Below are 25679 nucleotides of genomic sequence, written 5' to 3'. Positions count from 1 at the left end.
AAAAAATATTGAAAAAATAAAATAGTGCAAGCACGAAAAAAAAGATTCAATCTAAAATTTCAATTTTCCACTAAAATGCTTATAAAGTCTTCTATTGATCGCGCATACGCAATCACATAGAGCAAATGCTCACAACTGCACTACCTCACAAATCTAGGCAATTCCTGAAATCATGTATAAAAAAAACTTTTACATACATAGTGCCATAGTGGATAGCATTCGCCAGTCCTCCTTCAGAAATACAGTTATATAGTTATATTAACACTAGCTCTCAGGCATAGTGGCCTAACATCTGAAAAACCTTTGTTACTAATAAGTGCCTTGACATGAGAAATTAATCATAACAGTATAGTGCAGATTATTCTATAAAAACGATTAACAAAATTGTCACCTCAATTTCTAAGTGAGAAGAGAAATATTTTAAAGAGCAGTAGGTTCTAGTGAATTGTCCACTGAAACCAAAAGCTACTTGCACACATTTGCTACATTAGAGCTACATGAAGAGGACAAAAGATTAAGGTGATTATTCCTATGTTTTATTACAAGAATCAAGTGTGAGCTTGGTGTAAATGTTCACTTTGTTAAACTTTCAAAGTATTTCTACTCAATTAACTATATATTCTCAGGTTATCTATATGTCCTTTCATATCATTTTCAACAAATTAGTCTATAATTTACAGCTTAATACTATTCAGACACCCCATTTCTCCTTCATTGCTTATGCATCTACCGGGATCTCTTGAATATTGTTGAATGGTAATGGTGTGTTACACACATTTGTTTGTGCCTAATGTGATCTAAAAATTTTCTAAATTGGTGATAAGTTGAATATATTAAAATTCACATGCCGTGCCAGCCCCACCCCCGGGGCATACTGAGATGGCGATTGAGACTGGGCATGGTGGCGGGCACCTGTGATTCCAGCACTTGGGAGGCTATAAACAGGAGAATCACTGAGTCCGATCTAGTAGTGAGACCCTGAACACCCTGTAGACCCTTTCCTAAAATACAAAATAAATAAATAAAATAAAATTCACAAATTAAATATGCTTGTTTTTAATTTTTTTCATTTAACCATAAAAGATATGAGAATAAAGAATTTTTATTACATCAAAATCTTTCTTCATGCACCTTCTAGTTCATCATTATTGCTACTCCTGAGATAACTATTATACTAGCATTGAGGATTATAGATGACTTTTGCTTATTGTTGAACTTCAAATAAGTACAGTCATGCACTGTGTCTTATGTTTGTAGTCTTTTACTTGCTGTTATAGGCAGAATATGAACTCTTAAAAAACAACTTCAGGTGAAACATAAGCCAAATTTCTTAACACCTTTTCAAAATAAATTTACAGTGCTTGCAACCAATTGAGGGCCATATCAGGGCATTTCCCCTTATGAAGAAGATGCCAGGGTTAGTCCTTTGGTTTTCTATTAGTACTTTAATTTTAACTGTACATAAAAACATGAGCTGTACATGACAATGGAAACTATGTAATGCTTGAAAAATGTACATTTCTGATAATGTTTAAGTCTTACTAAACATATTTTTATCTCAAACATTTATCATTTCTTTATGAAGAAATCTTTCCAAATCATTTAACTTTTTGAAATGTGCAGTACATTCTTGTTATGGGTAATCATCATACTGTGCAATAGTACACCATATCTTCTTGTCTCCATATGACTATAATTTAGTATCAATGGATCATCTTTTTCCTGCTTTTTTCCCTTTCTACTGTCTCAGGTTTGGTAGCTGCCACTCTAAGTGAACTTCTTTGTTGTGAACTTTTGTTTAAATTCCTCATATGAGTGATATCATACAGAAGACAAGTATATGTTCTCGGTTTGTCTATATGTTCTCTCATATTTTCATCAAATTATTCTATAATTTATAGCTTACCACTTATTTAAACACCCCACTAGCCATTGCCTTTCTGTGCCTGGCTTAGTTTACTTAATATAATACTCTCTAGTTCCATCCATGTTGTCACCAAACGTACGTTTTCATTCTTTGTGTGGCTAAATAGTATCCACTCAATAGTGTCCATCTCCTGATGGACAAGGAGATTGTTTTGATTTCTTGACTATTGTAAATAGGGCTTCAATGAACTTGTGAGTATAGACGTCCCCTTGAATAACTAATTTCATTGCCTTTGGCTATATACTCAGAAATATAAGTGGTGGGTGTAATGTAGTTCTACTTTTAACTTTTGAGAATCTTCCATGCTATTTTCCATAGCAGCTATACTAGTTTATAAGTTCCCCAACAATGTACAAAGCTTTCCTATTTTCCACATCCTTATCAATGCTTATTATCTCTAATCTTTGTACTAAAGAGCCATTTTCATTGGGATGAGATGACATCTCATAGTGGTTCTGAATTTCAGTTCCCTGATGAATAGTAATGTCAAGTATTTTTCATGTAGCCATTACCCATTTCTATGTCTTCTTTTGAGAAATAACTAAATCTATTGTACATTATTTTTTGTGATGCTTGAGTTCGAACGAAGGCCTCTTTTGGTCTGCTTTGGACTTTTATTAGTATATGTTTGCAGTGCAGAATGATTACATTCACTGTAGAGGAATGGGACATGTACATAACACATTTCAATTCCCTTTTGAGGATATCCAGAGCTATATTTCCAGTCATTTTTTGAAATTTGAGATAGGGTCTTGCAAATTTACCTAAACTGGGTACAAAGTTACCTAAACTGGGTACAAACTTGTGATCATGGGCCGGCCCAATAGCTTAGCAGATTAAAGGGCCTGCAAGCAGGTTCAGGGGCCAGGGGTTTGATCCCCTGGCCTGCTGTGCCAGCCCCATTCCCGGGGCATGCTGAGACAGCAATTGAGACTGGGCGAGATGGCATGTGCCTGTAATCTCAGCTCTTGGGAAGCTGTAAACAGGCACATCACTATGAGTCCGATCTAGTAATGAGACCCTGAACACCCTGTAGACCTTTCCCTAAAATACAAAAAAAAAAAAAAAAAACCTTGTGAGCCTGCTGCCTCACATTCCTAAAGTCCTAGGATTATAGGTATGTACTACCACACCTCGATTATTTCCCACTTGAATGAAATTATTTGTTTTTGTTTTATGTTTCTATTTAGCTTGTGGAGTTTACTGCATATTCAGGATATCAACTGTTTCACAAATGCATACACTGAAAATATTTCTCTTTTTTGTCTGTTTTGGACTTTTATTAGTATATGTTTGCAGTGCAGAATGATTACATTCACTGTAGAGGAATGGGACATGTACATAACACGTTTCAATTCCCTTTTGAGGTTATCACTATGTTTTACCAAAAATAAATTTGCTCTAAACATAAAGCTAAAGTTCAGTTCACAGCCTTTCAGTTACGTGTGATGTGGAGGAGCTGGAGTGCAAGTGGATGCATGCATTCCATTTTCAGTCATAAGCCTCAAGATTTTTCTAGCTGCCATTTTCCATATTTTTTTAAAGTTCTCAGAAACCAGGATGAAGCTGAACAAGAGACATAAATGGAATAGCCCATTTCTACTAAAGGTTCATGGCTTTCTTCATTCTACTAGACATGATTATATTATTTCTGACTTATTTATCTCTCTCAAATTCCTATTGGACAGAATCATATAGCATCAAGTTATATTTTCTTACTTTTACTATCTCCTATGCTTTCTATCACTCTATTATTTTAGAATAATTTCTTTTTATGTATTTAGTACAGGTTCTACAGGGTCTCACTACACAGACTGGACTCAGAATGATCCTCCTGTTTTCAGCTTCCTAAGTGGTGGGATTACAGGTGTGCACCACCCTACCCAGTCTCAATTGCCAGCTCAGCATGCCCCATGGGCACCTGGGGCACCTGCATCTGCCTAAACAGGTGCTTTAATCCTCCAAGCTGTCTGACCCTTAGAATAATTATTGACTTAATTTTCTGTCTATCTACAAAATACATGGCTAGCAGGATCTACTTTTATAACAGTTGAAGATTACAGAGCAAGGTGGAGAATGAAAATAAATATTCTTGCAGGAAACACATTCCTCTTACTTTTTAAAGAAAATGCTTGACATCCTAAAGAGGGAAACACTCTTGTCTCTAGTTCATAGCTGAAATTCCAAGATGGAAGCTTCAACAATAAAGGAATATTGGTCCGACAGTCAGCTTCTACAGCACTATGTCAGTTGAACACGGTAATGGTTTTCCAGGGCTTTCTCATTTAATCCATCTCCTCCAGTGACAGCACACCCAGATTTTCTCCTACCTTTCACAGAAGTTTACCTTGCAAACATGGTTCAGTTTGCCTGGAATGTTTCAGTATTACTTTATTAACTCTGCTCCATAATAGTCATTCCATGTACCCAACACAATCATAAATTTGGGGTAATTTTTGCACATTTTTTCTCATAGATATCATTTTGTTAATAACTTCCAGACCTATGACCTAAAACTTCGCAAGTTTGCTATCATTTCTAATACTTTCTTATATTGCATATAATTCTTAATTTGCTTGACAAATTTTTTTATCTTTCATGTGGTAAGCACTTATATTTTTAATCTCACATAGAGATTCTTACAAACGGGGCCAGGGAGATAGCTTAGTAGAATACATGTTTCCCTGGCAAGCACTCAAGGGTCTGAGTTCAATCCCCGGTTCCACCAAAAAGAAAAGAGACAGAGAGAGATTTTTACATTAACAATGTTATCACTTTAAATTTTAAACTTCCAGATGCTTTTTTGCAATTGCTCTTCTTCGGGTGGTTACTGAAATTCTTTGAAATCTCATCATGCCTTTATCAAAACACCTCAGGATATAAAGATTGCTTATGAACACTTGATTCAAGACTTTTAGAAGAATTGTTAAAAAATAATTACAACTATTTTCTATCATGGTCTTTAAAAATAAAGAAAATATTTACAAACCTAAAGATATGACAGTAATGGTACAGAAAAGATAGTTGCAACACTTCCATGCTGAACAAGGGTCTGGAGTGGGACTGGATAGAGAAAAATTGGTTAACGTGGTTAGTATTTACTTTATGGAAAAAGTTTGGTGTCACTGTATCCATAAAAGATTAGAGTTATCTCCTAGGACAACTAAGTAAGACCTTCACTTGTTGATATGTTCTCTGTCAGCAGTCTTCTTTAGTATGGCTCATTATATGATAGTGGTAAAAATCTGAGGCTAAACTCATTAAACCTCCTTACCTTTAAGTGAAAATTACAAGTGTAAAGAAAATATGAGCAAGTCAGTGCAAGCCAAAAAATGAAATATGTTGGGGCCGGGAGATAGCTCAGTAGAATAAGTGCTTGCCTAGCAAGTGCAGGGTCCTGAGTTCTATCCCCAGTACTGAAAAAAAAAGGAGAAATATATTTCTGTTTTACCAGAGCCTCCCCCCAAAAAAGAAATCCCCTAAAACAAAAACCAAACCATTATTGAAACTTTAAAGTTCCATAAATTAACTCAAGTGGCTGAAGCTGGGACTCCCAAATTTAGAGGGATCTAGGAGAGAGTGATCTCTTACATTAGATAAATGCAATGAAAGAATAAGGTGTTGCACATGTGGCCATTCACCCTGAGGTATCATCTTTATTGAAAGATATCAAGAAGACATTTCAACAGAGGACATTATACCAAAAGAGTCACAATACTCAGATGTTAAGAAACCTGCTGCCTGACAGCCTTGGGCAAGCCTCCATCCACTCTGAGGCTGATAATACTTCTCTGCAGAACTTCAGAAAATCATGTTGAGAAAGGTAAGTTAGTGGGACTAGCTAGTGGTTTTCTAGGGTAAGTGATCATATACGATTCATTACACAGGACAACAGAAAGTCCCAGGTCATGCTGAATGGCAAGATTTTCCTATTCAGTTTCTTTTTTTTTTCTTTTTTTTTGGAAACTCAGCTGTATATATTACCTCTTAAAGCAGAATGTGACCTGGGCACTCCATGTCCATTATCAGGCCTTGTTCTGAATAATTTTTGAAATAGCTCTGCGGTATCTCTAGGAAGCTGTTTCTCCCTTGAAGTAGTACTTTTCTTTGAAAAACAAGCCCATGCAACTCCTGCCATCAAGTTTTCAGTATAATGTACTTCTAGAAGCCTAGGACATGCGGAGGAAAATAAAAATACTTGTTTTCAAAGACATCAGTAACAAAATATGATTAATTTAAAAGTACTTTACAATGTTCATAAGATTTATAAACACTTAAAGGAAAATTTTGTGTCATCACATATAATTACCATTTCTTTGAATATTTTACAATAAATAAAAATATTTAAGTTTCATTTCCAATATTGCCTCTAGTCCAATTATGGATAGTGGCTTTTCCCTTACAATAAATGGCAATGGGATTTCAGATTATTAAATTTTGTACTTTGAACATTTTCCTAGGAAAATTAGTATGAGTACCCATTCCAATAATGCTATACAGCACATAGGGAGCAATTTGTCCCTGCCCTTAATTTGTTATGACCTCAAGCAAGTTCATAAACAAAATGCTTTGTGGTAGCTATAGCAAAACTACTGCATGTAGCTAAGAGTTTTTATAAAAATGAAAACAAATATATGTATGTATACAAAATAGGATAGATATACAGCTACTTTCTCTTAATTCAATGAGAAGAAAGATTTGTACTAATAGTGTTTGTGGACAGGATAGCATGTCTGCATCTTGTACTATGATAACCACTACGGAGACAACAATATGCAATGCATTAATTATTGAAACTGTCCTACTAATCAGTTTTGAAACTGTCTCATTACTATTTCTTTCTCATTATAATTAATAAACATTTTAAAATAAATAAAAATGAGAAGTTTCATGAAAACTTTTAATCATGCAAACTACCAGCTACCTGTTAGGCCTTACGAAAGGAAGTGCTCTGCTCCCAGTTGCCTTCATTCACTACCCAGATGGTGCACAAAAATGACAACTAAACAGAATCTTAACTTTAATACAAGCTGCACTGCAAATAGGCTTCTGTAATATGATTATTTTATGATAAATACACAGAAGGAACATCATAAGAAAAAATGATGGTTAAAATATTAAGACTTTTTTATTTTGTCGTGTGTGTTTCATTTTTAACTACTAGCAACAATTTAAGAAATAGCTAGTTTCTTCACAGTGTATATACCATACAAAGATGAAAATCATTATTTCAAACTTTTATTTCCATATTTATTTGTTCTGTTTTGTTTCTGTTTGATATCTTCATAATAGACAAAATACATTGATTCATTAAATTAGAAACAGAGACAAGAATCAATATCATAAACTGGAAAAAATAAAAAATTATTGTCAATTTAAATCACTTCCAAACATGTTTCTCATTGTGTTTATTAATGAAGAGAGGGGAGGGGGGGAAGGGAGAGAGAAGAGAGGGAAAGAAAGGAAAAGGAGAGTGAGAGAGAGCAAGGGAGGGGGAGTTAGCTTTACAAAGAACTTCATTCTGGTATCTTGTATAGCCGAAGGTTGTGTCCCCAGAGATATAACCCAAAAACCCACGGGATCACTGGAAATTGATTCATCAGCTAGCATCCTGGTCTTTCCTTATGAAGAGTTTTCCAGCTAGTGTTGCCTACTGTTTCAAAATTGGAAAAGCCATCTAAGCTATTTTAGTTAATGATAGTAATCAGATGTTGATCAGATTCCCAAAGTATCAGGAATTTCTCATGATATAAAATCATTTTTTCTCATTTAAATACGTCCACAGATAGATAATCACAGATACTTAAAGCAATTTGGTACTCTCACCATCCCAGAAGAGTTCTGTCTTTAATCTCTGCCATTCTGATGATGAAAAATGATCTATGACATTTTAATTTATGACATTTTCGTAAACTCAGGCAAGAATAAGAAAGTGAAGAAAACAAGAAAAGATGATATGTCAGGAAATCATTTTGGCCACAAATGCCTAGCCAGCTTCTTACACTGCTTTCCCAAATGTAAAGAGGAATATATCCATATCTATATCTATATCTATCTATCTGTTTAAACATATATATAGATAGAGATACAGATAGATAGATTGCATCACATGATTGCATCTATCAGTTTCCATTGTTAAATTGAAATAAAGGGGAGAATAGATATCAGTAGGGAATGCCTGACAGCACAAGAATACCTAAAAGATCAAGTAAGATAAAGTTGTGAAACATCCACTAACTCTTAACAAAAAGTATTACCAATTGTATTAGTCAGTGCTTACTGGAAAAACAGATTAATGCAGGGCATACAAATATATAAGGATTTGGAAGCTGGGCTTACAGTGGCTGCCCACACAGGCAGGTGCGGAAGAATGCAAAAGGGCTATCTATGCTGGAGATCACAAGGATCCAATCAAAGGTCAAAGGCATGAAAGTCACTGTAGTGTCTCATGCGAGTATGGATGAATCTGTAATAGAATGCTGAGAGGTCTGTGATGGAAGACTGAAGGTTCTGTTCTGGGACCCAGGACACAGCATCCAATGTACAGGTGAAAACTGGAGCTTCTCCAAAAAAAAAAAAAAAAGAACAGAGAACCTTTCTTTTTTGGTTTCCCTTTATTCTGTTCAAGTTATAAGCCTATTGGTTGGTACCAGTCACACCCATGGTGGGCCTTGAGTCTTTAGTCAATCCATTCAGCCACACCCAGAGCCATGGTAATCTAATTAATTGAATGTTTCTTATTCAGATTGAACAAAAGTTAACTACCACACTGACAGCCACACACAAGGAAAGGCTCAATCCCAGACAAAGAGAAGTCAAAAGGATTGAGACAAGCCTCAAGTAAGCAGCAAGAGGTTAACAATTGAAGACAGTAACCTTTAACTAGAAGTAATCTTTTAAAAAGTAGTATACCTACAAGAGCACATGGCCTCAAGAGAATTATGGGGTGATGAAGGGCCTATTTCTGAGTTGTGGTACTGGATGCATGAAGCTATAAATTCACTAAAAAGATACTGCATTCACACAATGTGTAACAATTTGTGACATGTATATTATATATCAATACAGCTGAAAAATAAAAATGCTAAGTTTTATAGAATGCTTGCTTTGAAGGAAATGAGAAAGATGTGATGCCATTAGTTTGTCTCCCTTATTTTCCAAATACTTAGTTTCTCTTTGTGAGTTTGTTGTACTGTGGCACCTCGGTTCGAGCATTTAATTCTTTCCAAAATTGTGGTAGCTAATTGAAGTAGATGTGAACCTAATCAAATTTCCTCATAAGGTCAGCACTGAACTTAATCATTGAATTTGATTCAGTTCTCATTCAATTCTGTTTGCTACCAGAATAATGCAAAGAATTAAGCTTGCAAACTGAGGCACCACCGTATATTGCTTAGACAGTTATTATTGGAAGCTCAATTATTTTGAAAGGAAGCGAATCTTATTTCTCTTTATCAGGGAATGAGAAAAAGATATATGACAAAGTGTTGTCAACAATTATGCAAAATGAAGTAAAACTAGAAGAACTTTTTCCCTATTTCATCTGTCACAACTGATTCCTAAGTATCAACACACTTACCAACCTGGTGTGCATTTTTCAAAGTTCTATGTATATAGAGTGTAACCCCAGATTAGGTGAAAACTAAAATTTAAACAATTTGAAAACATATAAAGCAAAATTTGGACTTATAATGAAAATATACAAATGTTGCACTTATAATTGGATTAGGATATATATCCGTACACACAAACATATATGTATATGAGAGAAAGAGACAAAGAGGGAGGGAGTGAGGCAGACAGACTGAGAGAGAGAGAGAGAGAGAGAGAGAGAGAGAGAGAGAGAGAGAGAGACAGACAGACAGACAGACAGAGAGAGAGACCTACAACATACTGGCTATGAACAATACATTCCCCGGAAGATTTATTTTCTGGGAGAGTAATGAATTTTAAGATGTATATACACACGTACCCATGCGCACATATGCGCGTGCGCGCACACACACACACACACACACACAATTTTTAAAAGAAATCATAACAAATTGACAGAACCTTGAAATTCAGATTCTTGTCTTTTTAAGTCTTTTTAAACAATTTTGTAGAAACAGAATAACACTTACTGTGAAAACTAGTTCTCAGAGTGTGCTACAGTTCTTTCACTAGTAGAAAATCAAGGTTTTGTGCAAGTAAAAAAGTTTCTGAAACTTAAAATTATTCACTCTGAAAAAAATCTTCCAGGAGGTGTAAGAAATGTGGGTAGCTGACTTATAGAGCCTAGCTGCGCTCAAAATACAATTGTTTGATTTTACTATTTTTCTTATACACTCAATTACTTTATAAGATTCCCACTACACTGGAGCAGTGAGAACTTTTCTTTTACTTATCTAGTGCTTTAACCTCTTTCTTAGACATTTGACTAAATTGCAAGGGAGTTTAACAGTGCTAATAAGTTAGACTATTACGAGGAGGGCCACTGAAGACTCATGTGTCTAGATTCACTGTGTAGCCATTCTCTCTCTGGGGTCTTTCTTCCTTTCCAGAGATTAACTCTGCTCACTCAAACACTCTATAAAATATAGTCCTATCTAGCATGTTACCTACAAAATAGCTCAGACAGGTGTAACTGGCAGATTCACAGCAGAATAGTTGCCATTCTGTATTCTAAATATCTTTCTAGTTAGTGTCTTCTCCATAATTTCAAACTTTGGAAATATTGTAAAATCAAGAAGTTAAAAAATGTTTATTCTTGTGACTTTTTTTCCCTTCCCTTTGTCAATGCTGCACAACCTGTCTATGGACTTTAGATTTTAAATGTCTAAAGCCAGAAGAGACTTAATATCTCTTTGCTGCTTTCTTATCCCTCACTCAAAACAATGACGTATGAGATTTGAAGGAAGTGGCCGGTGGGAAGAGAATAGTGAGGCAAGTGACAGATAACTATCAAGGAAATAACTAGTTAAAATTCAGTAAATAATCTTGCTACATGTTTTCCAACACAGAAAAATCATCAATTATAATGAGATCTGACACGAGTTTAATAGCAGAGTTTCATGAAAGAATATTGTTTTAAATGTGTGCAGTTAATATTTAAAATTTGTGTGTGGGCTGGCCAAATAGCTCAGCGAATTAAAGAGCCTGCAAGCAGGCACAAGTGTTGGGGTTCAATTCCTGGGCCTGCTGGACCGGCCCCAACCCTGGGGCCCACTGAGAGGCAATTGAGACTGGGCATGGTGGCACGCACCTGTAATCCCAGCACTTGGGAGGCTGTAAACGGGAGAATCACTGAGTTTGATCTAGTAGTGAGACCCTGAACACCCTGTAGACCCTTCCATAAAAAAATACAAAAAATAAAAATAAATAAAATTTGTATCGTTGGGTTTTGTACATTTATCGGTGTAATAACTGTTACCTTCCTTTTCCATGTCAGTCAAGCTGAGAATTAGCTGACTTCACATGGAAAATAAAAAGATTCTCCTGAATTACTCTGGTCCCCCTCAACATTCACACTTTTTGCTACTCACTCAATACATGTGAACTTACTATGGGACAAACGCTTTTTAGATGACAAGAGCACAGTGGTTAAGAATACAAGTCTTTATCCTAATGAAGTTTACGTTTTGTTGGGTAGGAAGATAATTTAGAAGTCTAAACACACTATAACACCAGGTTAAGGTGAATGCTATACAAAAAATAAAGCGGAGATAGTCTTACGGGATGATGAGGGTAGTCAGGAAAGGTCTTAATGAACAGTTCTAAGTGAGTGAGCCATGTGACTCTCTACAAAAAGTTCCTGATACAGAGAAGAGTTAGCTGTTCAGGGATGATGAAAAAGGTAGCAAAACCAGGGAGAGGGCCTTGGAGGCAGGCCCAGGAGCTTCACTATGTGGTCGGGTAAAATGTAACAGGTCTGGATAAGAGTGTCTGAATAGAATTTCAGTGGGAGTGATGAACTTTTGAACATTTTTCTCTTTCTTTTTTATTTTTTTAAAATGTATGAGGGGCCGGGAGATGGCTCAGTGGAATAAGTGCTTCCCTGGCAAGCGCAAGGGTCTGAGTTCAATTCCTGGTTCCACCAAAAAACCAAACCAAAACAAACAAACAAACAAAAAAACAACAGTAGGGCTGGTGAGATGGCTCAGTGGTCTAAAGCACCTACTTAGAACAAGCTTAGCAAAGCACAGGGACCACGGTTCAATCCCCCAGCACCATATGCCAGCCAGCCCCGCCCCCTGGTGGGCTGAGCTGGCCACACACACACACACACACACACAAATAAATAAATAAATAAATTTTTTTAAAAAATAAAATGTATGTATTTGGTACAGGGTCTCATTATGCAGCTTGGACTCGTAACGATCCTCCTGTTATGAGCCTCCCCAGTGCTGGGAATACAGGCATGTGCCACCACACCTGGTATCAGTCCTAGTTCAGTGCGCCAGTGTGGCATGTGGTGCCGGGATCGAACCCCAGTCTCTGCATTTGCCTAAGCTTACCTAAGCAGGTGCTTTAGTCCCCCGAGCTATCTCACTGGTCCTCTCTTTGTTTTTGTTGCATAGATTTGATTCTTTTAATCAGACTCATGTTTTCATAAAAAGTGTACAGGGTAACTGATTTTAGAATTGACAGGTTAATTTCAAGGCTTGCACACCGCAGTAATAACCAGGTCATATTTGCATTCTAAATTTAAGAAAAATAGAATAAAATATAAATAAAAGGTACAATTTTATTCTTAAGATAGTTTGCAGCACATAAGTTTGGTCCCCAATATATTTTTACTTTAGAATAGAGTGTATTCAGTATCAAGCAAATAGGCATTTTTTTTCTGCCTTTTTTCACACTGCCTGATAAGTACAACACAGCCTGAAAGAAAGTAATAAAAACTCTTTTTAAAAACATATTTTAGTAAAGAACTTTTTGAATCAGTGTAGTGTTGGTGTCATAATAAAACGTTTGTGAAGATCTTTCAAATGGAAATTACAAATTAAACTATGTGTTTCCAAGTTAAATAAGTTACCTGGAGTGCCAATTGAATACCAGATAACTTTTCTGCATGATTGAGTTGTATTAAAAAAATAGTAACTATATCTCTACTTACTCCTCTGATTGGTAAGTAAAAGTTATTTTTATATCATCTATGGGAAAGAAGTATCTCAGCAAGCTCCTTAGACTGTACTCTAAGGAAATACTCAGAAATATAGGATGATTAAAGAGAGTAACCCTTGCTCACTGAAAGCAAAAAACAGAAATAAGCTTAATATCCAAAAGTAAGACAAAAAAGAAATGTATTTTAGCTTACTGTACTATGAAATAGTATCAAGATAGATATTCAATAATTTTCAATATCCTAGGTAAAGAATTAGAAAAATAAATCTTTTCTAATTGTAACATTTTTTTCCACTGAGGTACACAAAGCTGTCATCATTTACTAAGTCTAACATTTGTCTTTTTCTGGTGTTTTCATTATTAATATTAATTTTAGGAATACACTTATGGCCTAAGAAGATATTTCTTGAGCTATTTTGACCTATGTACCTGTATTTCACTGTATTTTTTATTATTTATTTTTTATCTATTTACTTACTTTTGTGGAACCGGGGATTGAACTCAGGCCCTTGCACATGCCAGGGAAGCGTTTATTCCACTGAGCCATCTCCGTGGCCCTATTTCACTGTATTTTAAAACTTATATTAGGTAAGCAGAAGACTTCCTTTGTTAATGCAGAATACAATATTACACTCATTTTTCCCTCTATATAAAAACTACATTTATTTATTTATATATGTAAGAAAGGAATGTATCAAGGCTACACAATTCTGTCTTCCTTATGATTGAAACAAATTTAAGGCCAGGAATATAGCTCAGCTCAACACTGTCTACCTGGCAAGTGCAAGGTCATGAGTTTGATTCCCAGTACCCCCACGCAAAAAAACAGAAAATTATTTTAACGGCTCATTTTTCAAAGAAAGTGATCTCACTTGTTATCAGTTTTATTTGATCTTATCAAATTTTTTCAGGTTTCAAATTATCTTTATATTAAGGTGTGCAGTATCACTTTCTAGATTTGTTTGGCCTCTGTGTAGTGATTTGAATTTTAACATCTTCCTGTACTTATGAGGAATCATCAGACATTCACTTTTTAATTCATTACATCACTAAATTTAACTATTGGTAATTTTAAACTTTTTGAATTTATGATTATAAGTATAGTTTCCATTACTACTGAAATAAAAATACATACCTCATGGTTAATAGTTGAAAGCATGCCTGGCAAGTGCAAGGTCCTGAGTTCAATTCCTGGTACTGCAAAAAAAAAAGTTGAATGCATAACTTTAAAATTAAAAAATGACAAATTACATTTTTCTATCTCTAAAATTAATACTAACTTTAACGTTTAAAATCTATATAAACAATAAATATGCTATTATTAAATTTACCCACATCCTTTACATTGGTCTTAACCATCCAGCTTTACCTTGGTCTTAACCATTCAGCAGAAAAGTATAAAAATGAAATATAAGAAGTAAAGTCATGCTGTTATGTTGAGTTGTAGGGGACTCAGATCAACAATTTCTGACATTGCCAGTCAAGCAGAAGACCCAATACTATTATGGGCTACTGGACTTTTTAGAATGTTTTTCTGAGTTAACACACCTATAATATTCAAATAACAGAGCTTAACAAAAAAAGGGGATACAGATGAATGTCCATTTTGTATTTGCGTATTCAACGTGGTTAGGATAGATATATACTTCCATTCTCTTAATGAATAGAGGGATTTGTTCTAATGGTGTTTGTAAATAGGATATCATGTCCGCATCTTGTACAGCAATTAACCACTAGGAAGAAGGTATGCAACGTGTTAGTTATTGAAACTGTCATACCAATTTGATTTGAAACTGTCTCATCGCTATTTGTTTCTCAATAAAATTATGGAACAAAATAAAATAAAATGAGGAGAATCACCCATAAAACTTAAATAAATAAATAAATCAGTAAATTTACCCACATCAATGTTGTATGTTCTGACATTGAAACTTGGAGTGGTAAAATCAATAGTTTTAAGGATTATAATATTCAGTAGCCATCACCTTTGAAAAATGTCTAAGAAATAAGACACAAAAATGAGGCAAAGCAACGTAATTATGTTACTTCTTTCTCATGGTTTCTCTAGTATTCACAGAAAGTTGGACCAGGAAAAGTACATGCAAGGACGCAGTTCTGTAGGTATCTGCACCATATACAGTGTACATAGTTTTGGTAGGCATAATTAGGCATGTGCAGCAGAGAGAATTCAAAGTGATTTTCATAGCACAATATTTTATAGATGAAATATAGTTAGACTTTTGGACAAGTGCTGAAATAGATATGAGAAATTAAGTACCTGTTAAAATACATAATAGCACATCCTTTGGGGCCCAGCTTCTTTAGTTCTTTTTTTTTTCTTTTCAAAGTTTTATTGATAAACATATAGCAATGAGACAGTTTCAAATCAAATCGAAAGTACAGTTTCAACAAATAATACACTGCATATATTCTTCTTAGTGGTTAATTGCTGTATAAGATGCAGACTTGTGATCCTATTTACAAACACCATTAGAACAAATCATTCTATTCATTAAGAGAATGCAACTATATATCTATCCCAACCACTTTGAATACACAGATACAAAATGGACATTCATAGTTACACCTCATTTTTTTAAGTTCCGTTATTGAATATTATAGGTGTGTAAACTCAGAAAAATATTCTAAAAGAGTCCAGTAGCCCATAATAGCATTGGGTCTTCTGTTTAACTGGCAATGTCAGAAATTATTGACCTGAGTCCCCCACAGCTCAACATAACAACATGGCTTTACTTCCTATATTTCGTCTTCATACTTTTCTACTGGATGGTTAAGACAAAGGTAAAGCAGGACCTGTGCAACAAGAGTTGTAGCTTTTTGGTCTGAGAAGGTCAGTGAAATGCCCTCAGGATTTATCCTGAGATCCTGTACCTCAGATTGTAGAACCTTTGTCAGTGCAGCCATGTGGATGAGTCATGGCCAATGCTTGGCCAATGTACTCTCTGTGAAAGCTGAGAGAGTGTCTTCTCCCCATGTGACTCTCCTTAGGCACACTCTACGTCATCGATCACTTTCCTCTTTGGCCCCATAATCTTCTTGATCAGAAAATTTGGGACACTACCGAGGTACATGACATTACAGTACAAGTTCTCATATGTCCTGAGTCTTAATTGACCTTAGAAGGCTAGGGCCAAAATGTTGGCTTTCCTTGTAGCCCTCCTTTTTCTCTAATTTTGGTCTGCAAACTTAGGTTGTTAACCATCCAGAAGACAAGCTTATTGTTATTATCAAACGATTTAGGCTATCAAGCTTAACCTCACTATCTCACTGCATTTCAAACATCTTAGGCATAATAAGGAACAGGTATTTTTCATCAAGTATTGATATGCTGAACTTTAAGTCCCTACATAATATGATAAAAAACATTTAAAAATTAGATTATATTTTAAAAATAGGATAAAGAATTCTATGCTTCTCATGTTTTCACATAAGTCCAAAAATCTCACCATATAAACCTTGACCAGCTTCTTTAGTTCTAATCCTAGACCTGCCACTCACTACCTAGTTGACCTCTCTATGCCTGCTTTGCATCTGTAAAATGGGAATGACAATAGTAAAATTCACCTCCTAATTTCTGTCAATATTAAGTGAGTTACTAATGATGTGAAGCACTGAAACTTTAGATGGCAATGATGAACTGTTATTTAAATACATGCTATTATTATGATGATTCTTTTTACTTACTAATTTCTGTCTTAATGATATACTAGTGAAAATCGAGAAAACTTGATCAAAATGAAGAAAGAAGACTATAAATTTGGTCATACTACAAAACAATTTAATATTTGCATAACTTCTTCTCCATCCATCATTCAAAGGTTAAATATGTCTCCATATTTTTTTATTCAATACCCTTGAGTTTCTCCAGTCTTCTGACATATTAATTTCCAAGTATCAGAAGTCAATTTAATAAGGGCTGAACCAACTAAAACCTAAAACTATTTTATTTTATGGTTCTAAAGTTTTTGGAACTATAAATGTGAAAAATTCTTAATTTATCAATTAAAATGCCAAACAAACGTAAATAATTTGTTCAGTGAACTTTATGCAAAAATATACTTCCTAAAAAAAGGTATTAAGTTATTCTTATCTGCTCTAATGAAAAGGAACATCTATCTCATCCAGTAGTCTTCTATGTATTTAGTACAGGATCTTCAGGGTCCCACCATAAAGATTGGACGCTTACTGATCCTCCTGTTTTCAGCCTCCCAAGAGCTGGGATTACAGGTGCACACCACCACACACAGTCTCAATTGCTTTCTCAGTGCACCCCGGGGCCGGGGCCAGCATGGCAAGCCAGGGGTTGAACCCCGACCCCTGCAACTGCCTAAGAAGGTACTTTAATCTGCTGAGCTATCTGGCTGGCCCTCCAGTAGCCTTTTAAATTCTGTATTTCTTTGCATCCATGTGGAGTTTGTACTCTAGAATTTGAAGTTTCTTGAAGTAGTATATGTGTATTGACAAGTAGTTTATTAAAATCCAGCAAGATTGAATCCCACTGTAACAACTTGTTTTATTCAAATTAAATGTAAAATTAAGACAAAATCATGATAAAACTCTTGAGTATTACAATAATCATGATTAAGGAAAGAAACTGAAGCTAAACATTATCCTATATGAAAGCTGCTTATTAGAAATAAATATATCTTAGATTATTGATGCATTCATCAGTCTGTGTATCCATGTATCTATCTTGTCATCTTGACTTCCTATTGTACATACTGCAATTTTTCCTGATTCTGTAAAATTTGACTTTTTTCTATGAGCATTTTTATGTCATTTCTCACTTTCAGAGAACTTGATTGTAAGAGTTATATGGTGATCATTCATCTATATTTTGTTGCAACTCCAACTTAGTGTGCTTTTTCCTATTTCTTTGACTGCTAACTCCTTTCACTTTCTTGGCTAGTGGTCAGATATCAGCAGGTCTTTCACCTCTCCTTCAAACTTGAATGTAACAACATACTACAAAGGGAAGAACTTGGCTTCCAGAGTGATCATTAAGTTAAGAGGGGACTGGCTACTCTGCAACCAACTTGCTCAACTTAGACAATAGAAGCAGTAGAAAAAGCAGCGGAGAGCAGGGCCTAAGGTACCCCTTTTTTCCCACTTCTTTAGATTGCTGTCAGCATCAGCTACCCTTTTAAAGAAGTAAAATGTATTAAGCAAATAAGCCTCCTGAATGATGTGTTCTCTTGTAGTGACTTATTTGAAGCAGCACAAAATTAAACACCATTTTGGTTGATAGTGCTTTAGGTATTAACACATTTCCCTTTTCTTAAAATGCTCAATTTATTTATTTATTTATTTATTTATTTATTTATTTTGCAGAAGTGAGGAGTGAACTCAGGCCCTTGCACTTGGCAGGCAAGTGCTTATTCTACTGAGCCATCTCCCCGGCCCTTCTGTAATTAAACATTTGTCTCTGACTAGCTGGAGACGTCTTGTCCCTTTGTTTTGCTATTATATAAAGTATAAGAATACAATGATCATGTGTGCACATTTTTATGGAATGCTGTATACTTTATATGACTCATAAAAATGACCTCAGTTATGCTATTACATATTCATTACAAATGGGCTGTCAGAAATGTTGTACATATATACATAACCCATAAGAAGCAAAAATTACTCATTGCAAAAGATACGTTTCTGTCTTTAGTATTGCTAGTCTGATGATTCTACTGGTCTGTTGATTCTTTTTTTTTTTTCATTGTACCAGGGATCGAACTCAGGACCTTGAGCTTGCCAGGCAGGCACTTATTCTACTGAGCTATTCTCCCTAGTGCTAACCTGGTGATTCTAAATAGTATTAATTCTTTTATTATTATTTTATTTTATTTTGAAAAAAAGTAAGAAAATCAGAAACAAATATAAAAATAGGGCAACATGGAGCAATACATATGTTACAAATTTCTAAAACAAAATTAGCTGATTAATAATGACTGATATATTATCTATTTTTATCATCAAAGCTGTTGTTCAGATTAACAGATATAGTTATGTAAGATTGGATATATGATTGAATATTAACTCTTGCTTTCAAGAAATCTTAAATTTTTGTTTCTTTTTTATTACCTTTTTAAAAATATTATTTTAAAGAAAGTAATTGATATGGCATTAGCAATGGTACACGTTTAGAAGTCCAAGATGATAGGTATTGAAGCGTGGATTTTGTATTACACATTGCTGTCCTCAGTGTAGTTGTTTAGTTCACAGATATCAGCATATAGTTAGTTAGGGTGAGAATTCTACACAGTTACTGCTATTTTCAAAAAACTGATGGAAATTCTTAGTACAATCAAGTCAGCCATCCTGTATATATACTTGCATGCTTCCCCCCCCCACCTTTTCTCCTATCTTTGCTCCTTTCTTTCCTCTTTCTTGTTTAATCCTTAAGTTGTGTTTCTTTCCATTTTACTGCATTTATTATATACCTTTCAGGTTTTATTTCTTCTTTCAGGTTATTATACTAGGGAGACAATATGGTATTTACACAAGTGGGTCTGGTTTATTTCACTTATGGATTATAGCCTCTAGTTGCATCCAATTGCCTACAAAGGCTTTGAGTTTGTCTTTCTTTATAGCTGAGTAGTACTCAATTGTAAAAAAATACTATTTTTTAAAGAAATATATGTGCTTTACTGAGGTTGAATTTTTTTTCACATGCCTTCAGGCCATAGATTTTTTTTTATAAATTTGATACCCTAACTAGTTATATGAAAGTAATCTAACACTTATGAAAATTTTTCAGAAGATATTTCAACAAATAAAGTGAGCAAGCTGCATATGGTGGTATACATCTCTAATCCTAGCACTATGAGAAGCTGAAGTAGCAAGATCATGTTTAAACCCAGCCTGGGTTGCTTGATGAGATACTATCACAAAATTTACTTTATTTTTTAAAAAATTATTTGGTACTGAAGCTCACTTCACAGCTGGGACTGGTTCTGATCCCCCTGCTTTTAGCCTCCCAAGCACAGGGATTACAGGCATGCACCACCATGTCCAGTCTCGATCTGGCTCAGCACACCCAGGGGTGGGACTGGCACCGAGTGAGTTGCCAGGGATCGAACCTGAGTCCCTGTACTTGCCTAAGCAGGTGCTTACTCCACTGAGCTATCTCACCAACATTATCACAAAATTTAAAAACAAACAAACAAAAAACTTTTAAAATTAGCTCAGTTTGATAGCAGCAGATTTAATCACTACTAAAGACTGAGAAAAAAAGAGACAGAGACAGAGAGGCAGAGACAGCGAGAGACACACAGAGAAATATACAAGCACATAAAAACAGAGCACAGAAAGGCATTAAAAAATTATACACATAAAAGTGTAAATTAGAATGCTAAAGTTAATTGCTACTGCTTTATAATTATTCTTTAATAATGAAAGAATCCTTTAGAATTTTCGCACAAATGTATTGTGCATGCTTTCTATTTTAATGTTTTTATTTTATTAAAAAATTAATAAGGTTTTATACTCTACCACCTAATATAGTGTTTATGTAAAGAAAATTTGTACTTGTCAATTGTTGTAACTTGTGTCTAGATGTTCCCCTAAGTCTTCATACAGTCATAGCTGGGGCTTCTTCAAAGGTGGCTGGATCTGGAGTGTGTGACTGATTCATGGTACACTGTGAGGATTAAGGGTGCTATCACTAAGGATGGGTGCTTACTATATCAGTCCGCTGATTGGTTTGGTAACACCCTTGTCCTGGTAGCCTGGATATGATATAAGGGACAGAAAGAAGTTTGTCTTGAACCTTGCTTGCTTGCTTTGCTGCCTTCTGTCTGTCGTCAGCTGTTGATTTTCCATGATGCCTTCTACCATGCCACCCTGTCTTGGAGCCAGCTGATTATAGACTGAAACCTCTACAAACTATAAGGTAATTGAACTTTGCCCCTTTTAATTTTGGGTGTGTGGTATTTTGTGTCAGCAATGAGAGAAAAGTAACAAAGACACCAATTATACCTCAACATGGCCAGAAAAAAACAAAAAAAGGTCATCATAAAACAGGATCACTCAATGGCAAAATTATTCTTAAATACTCATCTATTCTCTTCATCATGTTAATGCATAGGGAAAAAAACTCCAAAAAGTAAATCTTTCTGAAAACTTAAAATATATTCACATAGATTTCATGAGAAATAAATCTGCATATATCCTTGCTAAACATTTCTGTAATCTATCTTTAGTTATACTTCCATTTCCTATAGATATTTTGAACTTCATATTACTCTTATGTTCTAATATCTAATAATTCATTTGTTCAGCACATGCTTTCAATTATAGTAGTTTGCTAACATGTTATTATCAAGTTCAAACCTTATTGAACTGTTTTATTTTGTAGTTGTTACGTATACTTAAGAAAAAATGAAGCTTTAAATAAATGACTGAAATAAAGGAGTACAAAGTGTCCTCTTTCCCACATCTAGCATGCATGTACACGCACACACACACACACACACACACACACATTGTTTACAGTTACCCTTTGTTAAGTTTTTTAGTTTATAACATTATAATTTTCTTTAGTAAATATAAAATGTATATACTTTCTACTGTTTTCCTCTATGAAAAAAGAGAATTTCATTGCATTTATGTCACCTTCATCTATGTTCACATTATTCTTTTTAGTTTTTCTTGTGGTTGGTTTCTAACACAATGCAGCTGAACACATGTTGTTCGAAATTTCACTTCTAGAAGATAACTTCTTGATATTAAAGAGAAAATTGTAATAAAATGTTTCTTCCTTATGTATTTGAGTACAGGGTCTCACTACATCGATCAGGCTCGTGCCAATCCTCCTGTTTTCAACCTCCCAAGCGTTGGGGTTACAGGTGTGTAATCTGAGTCTGAGTCCCAGTCTGAGTCTCAGTCTCAGCACATCCCAGGGGCAGGCTGGCACAGCACTCTGGGGATCAAACCCTTGTCCCTGTGCCTACACAAGCACTTTAGTCTGCTGAGCTATCTGACCAGCCCATAAAATGCTTCTTTATTTTCTCTTTTTAATTTTTCTTAATTTTGTTAATATGTGTATAATGGGACATTTATAACACAATATTTTCTCTTTTAATTTTAAATGTTTTCTGCATATATTAAAACTGGAAAGCCAAAAACACCTTCCATTCACTTATTCAAATAAATCTTATCAAAGAATCACTTAAAAGGATTGAACAGACACCCCCTCCCCTTTTTTTTCTATTTTAGGGAAAGGTCTACATGGTATTCAGGGTCTCACTACTAGATTGGACTCATAGTGACTCTCCTGTTTACAGCCTCCCAAGAGCTGGGATTAAAGGTGTGCACCACCTTGCCCAGTCTCAATTGCTGTCTCATTGCGCCCCAGAGGCGGGGCCAGCACAGCAGGCCCAGGAATCGAATCCCTGGCCCCTGCGCCTGCTTGCAAGCACTTTAATCTGCTGAGCTATTTGGTCAGCCCTTTGAATAGACCTTTATTTTGCATATTTTCTTGAAAATGAAAAAAAAAAAAAAAACTCTGCAGGGTCTGGGGAGATAGCTCAGCAGTCTAAGCACCTGCCTGGCAAGTGCAAGAACCTGGGTTCGATCCCAGGTACTGCATGTCATGCTGGCCCCAGAACACCCGGTGCACTACGTGGTCCACTGAAACTGGGGGTCGTGGTGCATGCTCCGTAATCTCAGCACTGAGGAAGCTGAGACAGGAGGGCTACTTCTAGTCTGAGCTAAGTGGTGAGACCCTGTACCAAATAAATATGTAAATAAAAGATTTTTTTTTAAAAAAAGTACTGCAGAGACATTAAGAACTTTTTAATTTTTAAACTTTTATGGCAAAGTTTAAAAATGTTTCTTTTTTTTTTCGGAACTGGGGATTGAACACAGGCCCTGGCACTTGCCAGGGGAGCGTTTATTCCACTGAGCCATCTCCCTGGCCCTAATTTTTAAACTTTTGAAAATCTTTTGTCATACTCTAATAGCAATGATTGTTACACTGCATATTGCCATATTTTCTATTTGGTTGAAATGACTTCTAAAGCAATGTCTCAAATAAATTAGATTTCACTTAAGTATTTGAATGTATACTTATTTACCATTGACGACTTATTAATGATATATCTTTGTATAGAATTATTATTATTTTTTATGTATTTGGTTGTTACAGGGTTTCACCACGCAGCTTGGATTTGTGGCAATCCTCCTGCCTTCAGTCTCCCCAGCGCTGAAATTACAGGCTTGCACCACCACTCTGGGACTCTGTGGCCAGCTCAGTGTGCCCTGCAGGCAGGGGTGACGCAGCCTCTGGTGCTGGGGATCGAACCAAAGTCCCTGCGCTTTGCCTAAGCTTGCCTAAGCAAGCACTTTAGTCCACTGAGCAATCTCGCCAGCCCAGAATTCTTGTTCATAAATATTTTCCAGAGAAACTTACACAGAATGCTGTAGTTCCTTTAAGAATCTATACTTTTGATGAGAATATTATCTCCTGCAATTCTCTTTTCTTAGTAAACAATTTTTGCATCTACGAAATTTGTATGTCTTTTGATTTAAATGAATTTTAACTTACATATAAGAACCTTAAATATTGTACATATTAATAATGTATTTTCATACATATATATTTTGTATAATGTGTAAAGCAAATTGAACACACCTATATCCTTAAACACTTATTCTGCACTTCTTTATAAAGTAGATTTTCTTAAAAACAGACTTTTTCTAACTTTTTGAAATGTCAAGTTCATTACTGTCATCTCCTATTTTAAACTCAGTGTAGAAATATACTAGATAAAGTTTCATTTTATCCATCAGGCTAGACATTGAATGGACCCCCCTTAAACCTGAAATTTTAGGTCATTCCATTAGTTTAGGGATTGTTTTTGGTTGATTGGTCCCTTTTCCTTATGAATTTACCCAAATCTCTACAATATGTCTCATGCTTTTCCTTGATTTTTGTCTCAATTATTCAAGGAAATTTTCTAGATTTGCAATTCAGGCATAAATTGTGCTCATTTATAATTTAGTTAGTTCATTGAATTTTAAATTTCCAAAAATATATTCTAGGCCTCAGATCACTTTTGCTTTCATAGCTGATTATTCTTGCTTCATAGAAGCAATATTCATGTCAGATTTATCTCAGGATATGGATTGGGTTTAATTCAGTTTTTCTACTTAGAATTATTTTTCCTCTAAATTGTTGTCTATTTCTACTTATTATTAGCAGCAGTATTTTAAATGTTTATGGGGTACTGTGTAATTTAATATACAATATACAAGTATGCAATTACTAAAACAAGGTAGTTAACATTTCTATCACTTAAAATTAATTGAATTATTTTATTTACTCTTCTTTGTCTAGTGCCTTCACAGTTTATACTTTCCTCAAAGGTCTTGCTTTTCATGTGTTGGTCTATTAACATTTACAAATACAGTCCAGCAGTAGCTGACACTGTCACATACATGCTGATTTCCACCATAGTTATACACATGCTTTTACAATAAGTTTCCCATAAATTATGATTACCATTTGTCGATTCTGTATCACAGGTATTGACCACTGAATGGAAACTATGGTTATAAGCATATTATGGTCCAAGTCTAATTGCCAAACCAAAGAGTCTTACTATATTAATAACAATACATTATGTATTTCTTTTTTTGCTAAATATTTTCTCTTTTAAATCTCTTGAGAATTGTCTCAACTTTAGCTTGGCTATCTTCTCAAACTACAGTACCTTTAGTACCCTGCCCTAGAAAAGATTATTTGATCCAGTCAATTTTATGAAGTTTCAAGTCATTTTCATGATTTCTCTATTTGTGTTTTGTTGCTGTTGTAAGTGGAATATTTTCTATTATACTTGTGTTAATTTTAATAATACATAGAATTTTTGTTAATAATCTCACTTTTTTTTTACGGAACTGGGGGTTGAACTCAGACCCTTTCACTTGCCAAGGAAGTACTTATTCTACTGAGCCATCTCCCCGCTCCTCTACTTATCTTTTGCTCTCATGATAAAATGTATTTCAGTTTGTAATATTTTTCAGAATTTTCTGCTTTTTTTGTAGATGTTATTATTTGCAGTAATGATAATTTTTGTTACTACTTTCACATAATTATGTTTTGTTTGGTTTTCCCACATTATCCTGTAGGCCAGGACTAGTGAAGCAATATCAAAAATCTTTGTAGCAATACTATATTCTATATTTATTTAAATTCAAAATTAAATGTAAATTGTGTTTCACATAACACATATTACAAGATGTTCTTTATCATGAGAAAAGTCCTTATACTTTTGATTTATTAAGTTTGAATAAAGCTTAACATCTCCCTTTATTCAGTACCTTTTTGGTACACTGTATATTCCTTAAATTTTAAATAACATGTGTGAATTATAGATTAATGGTGTTTAGAGTATTCTTTCAACATATGCAAGAAGTCCAACAGCTTCTTTATCTGCTCTGTCCTGTCTTCTCAATCTCTGCTAATCAGTATTTAGCATTTAGATCTTTTTATTTTTAAAAAGCCTGCACATATCAGGAAGAACATGTAACACTTGTTTGGCTTATTTCATTTAACCTAATCCATTTTACAAAAAATGACAGGATTTCATTCTTCTGGCCAAACCACAGAAGAGATAGAGATAGAGAA

This window comes from Octodon degus, unplaced genomic scaffold, assembly GCF_000260255.1.
Source record: "Octodon degus isolate 3935 unplaced genomic scaffold, OctDeg1.0 scaffold00041, whole genome shotgun sequence".
Taxonomy (NCBI): Eukaryota; Metazoa; Chordata; class Mammalia; order Rodentia; family Octodontidae; genus Octodon; species Octodon degus.
The sequence above is the reverse complement of the archived record's forward strand: the minus strand, read 5'-3'. Positions refer to the sequence as shown.